The sequence below is a fragment of the Pongo abelii genome, chromosome 23 (assembly GCF_028885655.2).
Source record: "Pongo abelii isolate AG06213 chromosome 23, NHGRI_mPonAbe1-v2.0_pri, whole genome shotgun sequence".
Classification (NCBI taxonomy): domain Eukaryota; kingdom Metazoa; phylum Chordata; class Mammalia; order Primates; family Hominidae; genus Pongo; species Pongo abelii.
In genome coordinates this window covers 42,591,956-42,595,952 of record NC_085929.1, presented here as the reverse complement: position 1 = coordinate 42,595,952, position 3,997 = coordinate 42,591,956, and the positions used below count along the sequence as shown (strand labels likewise).

At 45.5% G+C, this 3,997-nt stretch overlaps 1 long non-coding RNA gene across 1 annotated transcript; it reads right to left on the bottom strand.

The window, feature by feature from the left end:
• Positions 1-214: 214 nt before the first annotated feature.
• On the bottom strand, positions 215-1,170 carry LOC134761175 (uncharacterized). Its single transcript, XR_010139479.1, has 3 exons — positions 1,110-1,170; positions 411-503; positions 215-310 (listed from the first exon to the last, which is right to left on the bottom strand). It is a non-coding gene; the product is annotated as an uncharacterized LOC134761175 (long non-coding RNA).
• Between the last annotated feature and the right edge of the window lie 2,827 nt (positions 1,171-3,997).

The window sequence follows — 3,997 nt, the reverse complement described above, 5'->3', positions numbered from 1 at the left end:
TTGGGAGGCTGAAGCAGGAGAATGGCGTGAACCCAGGAGGTGGAGCTTGCAGTGAGCTGAGATCACACCACTGCACTCCAGCCTGGGTGACAGAGCGAGACTCCATCTCAAAAAACAAACAAACAAAAACAAAAAACAAACAAAACAGAAAAAAAAGCCCTGTCTCTAAAAAAATAATAATAATTTTAAGTTAGCCAAGCATGGTGGCATGTACCTGCAGTCCTGGCTACTTGGGAAACTGAGACAGGAGGATCGCTTGAGCCCAGGAGTTCGAGGCTGCCGGGAGATGATCTCACCTCTGCACTCCAGCCTGGGTGACAGAGCAAAAAAACAAAGGAAAGAAGAGAAATTAGAGCAAAAAAGACAAAGAGACTGAAAATAGGAAAGAAGGCAGGTGCGGTGGCTCATACCTATAATCCCAACACCTTGGGAAGCCAAAGTGGGAGGATGACTTGAGTGGAGGAGTTCAAGACTAGCCTGGGCAACATAGTGAGATCCTGTCTCTGTAAAGAAAAGAAAATAAATGAAAGTAAAAGGGGAGGGGAGGGAAGGGCAAGGAAGGGCAGCTCGAGGAAGGGAAGGAAAGGGAAGGAAAGGGAAGGGAAGGGAGAAAGGAAGGGAGAAGGGAAGGGAGAAGGGAAAGGAGAAGGGAAGGGAGAAGGGAAAGGAGAAGGGAAGAGAGAAGGGACAGGAAGGGAAAAGGGAGAAGGGAAGGGAGAAGGGATGGGAAGGGAGAAGGAACAGGAAGGGAAAAGGGAGAAGGGAAGGGAGAAAGGATGGGAAGGGAAGGGAGAATCGATGGGAAGGGAAGGGAAGAGAGAAAGGAAGGGAGAAGGGATGGGAAGGGAGAAGGGAGAAGGGATGGGGAGGGAGAAGGGAGAAGGGATGGGGAGGGAAGGGAGAAGGGATGGGAAGGGAAGGCAAGGGGGAAGGGAAGGAGGAAGGGAAGGGAAGGGAAGGGAAGGGGAGGGGAGGGGATCCAGTCTGGGAGATCCAACATCAGAATAACAGGGGTTCTAGAAGAAGAGAACAGAGAGAATGGGGAGGAAATCATTAATGATCAACTCAAGAAATTTTCCAAGCAAATTTCTACACTGAAGGATCCTCACAAGTGCCGAGCAAGATGGATGAAAATAGACCCAAGTTAAGGTACGTTGCTGTGAAATTTCAGAATCCTGAGAGGAAAAAGGAAGATTCTATAAGCTTCCAGAGAGGGAAACACAGAATCAGAATAGCTTCAGTATTCCCATAGCAACACTGAAGGCTAGACGATGACCCAATGCTGTCAAAGGTTGGAATGAAAACGATTTGTAATCTGTAATGTAAAATTCTATTCTCAGTGCAGGTATTAACCAGGTATGAATATTTGAAATGTTTAGACATAAAAATTTCTAAACATCTAAGATCTCAAAATACTTTCCCACACAGGCTTTCTTGGCAAGCTACGAGAGGAGAAGCTCCATTGAAACAAAGAGTACAGATTAGGGAATGAGAAGATGTGGGTTCAGTAAGCCAGAGGTCTATTACATGAGAGAGTGACAGTCATACCCCAGACAGTGTGGAGGGAGGGCAACCAGTCCAACCAGTCCCCAGGGAGTCCTGTGACTCAGCAGATAGACAGACATGTTTGGGTGTTACCACCAAGATTCTAGCTTGAGTTCAAGGAAGAAAATGCTGAGAGACGTGGAGTTCTAACTGTTGTCTAGGGCTGACTCGCCTTGACCAGGTGCTAGTAGAGTTTCTATTCTCCCTGCAGGCGTTTCAGCTTGGTGTTAGTGTTCAGCTTTGGCCCGCTCCAGAGACCTGAAGATAGACCAATGAGCAGAGAAGCGAAACAAACAAACAAACCAGAAAATGGAGCAGGCTCCTCCCCTTGAATGTTTTTCTGCCAGACTGCAGTTCACAGCTCACCCTACAGCTCTTTCAGAGGCCCCCATATCCACGGACTTCCCTGGAAGCCCCTCTTGCAGACAGCTGGAGCCAGACCATGATCCACATTTTCGGCCCATTTTCTCCTAGGAAACCTCACCTAGTAGTAGCAATATTGCCTTTTACTTACCACATTTTAAGCTTGCTTCTTCGTTTTCCAACACCAAACAAGATATGGATACACACAGATAGTAAAATTGCACAGGAATGCAAGGGAATGTTTAGCTAAAAAATCAGAATAGAGGCCTGGTGCAGTGACTCACACCTGCAATCCCAGCACTCTGGGAGGCTGAGACTGGAGGATCACTTGAGGCCAGGAGTTCAAGACCAGCCTGGGCAATATAGCAAGACTCTTTCTCTACAAAAATATAAATAATTTTTTTCTTTTTTTTGAGACAGTCTCACTCTGTCACCCAGGCTGGAGTGCAGTGGCATGATCTCGGCTCACTGCAACCTCTGCCTCACAGGTTCACACAACTCTCCTGCCTCAGCCTCCCAAGTAGCTGGGACTACAGGCACCTGCCAACACACCTGGATAATTTTTGTATTTTTTGTTTGTTTGTTTGTTTGAAACAGTTTCGCTCTTGTTGCCCAAGCTGGAGTGCAATGGCACGATCTCGGCTCACTGCAATCTCCGCCTCCTGGGTTTACACGATTCTCGCGCCTCAGCCTCCCAAGTAACTGGGATTACAGGCACCCACCATCATGCCCACTAATATTTGTATTTTTAGTAGCGACGAGGTTTCACAATGTTGGCCAGGCTGGTCTTCTACTCCTGACCTCAGGTGATCTACCCGCCTTGGCCTCAAAAAGTGCTGGGACTACAGGCATGAGCCACCGCACCCCGGCCAATGAATTAATTTTTAAAATCTGAATAGAGGTTACCCTTGTGGGACTAGAAAGTGATGTTATCTTGGAGGGCCCACGGTAGAATTTTTAAATACTAGAAATCCTTTATTTTTTTTTTTTAATTTTTGTATAGAGACAGGGTCTCTGGGAGGCTGAGGCGGGAGAATCACTTGAGCCCTGGAGGCAGAGGTTACAATGAGGGGAGACTGTGCCACCGCACTCCAGTCTGGGTGACAGAGCAAGACTCTGTCTCAAAAAAAAAAAAAAAGAGAGAGAGAGAGACAGGGTTTCCTTATGTTGTCCAAGCTGTTCTTGAACTCCTGATCTCAAGCAGTCCTCCTGCCTCAGCCTCCCCCAAATACTGGGATTACAGGCATGAACCACTGCACCCCTTTTATTTCTTATTTATTTATTTTTATGCTTTAATTTATAGAGATGCGGTCTTGCTTTGTTGCCCAGGCTGGTCTTGACTTCCCGGCCTATCAATTCTTATATATTTATGATTCAATTCACAATAAAAACCTTTAAATCCAGGATAAATTAGGGGATTTTAAGTGACAACTCAGAGATCAGATTTTTTTTTTTTTTTTTTTGAGATGGGGTTTCACTCTTTGTTGCCCAGGCTGGAGTGCAATGGCACCATCTCGGCTCACTGCAACCTCTGCCTCCTGGGTTCAAGCAATTGTCCTGCCTCAGCCTCCTGAGTAGCTGGGATTACAGGCACCCACCACAACGCCCAGCTAATTTTTGAATTTTTAGTAGAGACAGGGTTTTACCATGTTGGCCAGGCTGGTCTTGAACTCCTGACCTCAAGTGATCCACCCACCATGGCCTCCCAAAGGGCTGGGATTACAGGTGTGAGCCACCATGCCCGGCCAGATATTTGATTTATAGGTTTATTTCTCCTATCACTCTGTTTAATGCTGCTAGCTACCCCTCCCCCATCACTGACACCCATCCCAGGCCCTTTCAATTCCTCTTACTCTGCTCTATTTTTTTTTTAAATAGTTCTTATTAGCTTCTTCTATCCTCTAGAATGGTGGATCTCAACATTTTTGTTCAAAAATTTTATGATGTTAAATATTATTGAAGACTTCAAATAACTTGTTATAATGGGTTATATCTGTTGATATTTACCATATTTGAAATTAAAACAGAGAACAGAATGACAAGCACACGTTCTTTTTTTTTTGTTTCTTTGTGGTTTTTTTTTTTTTTT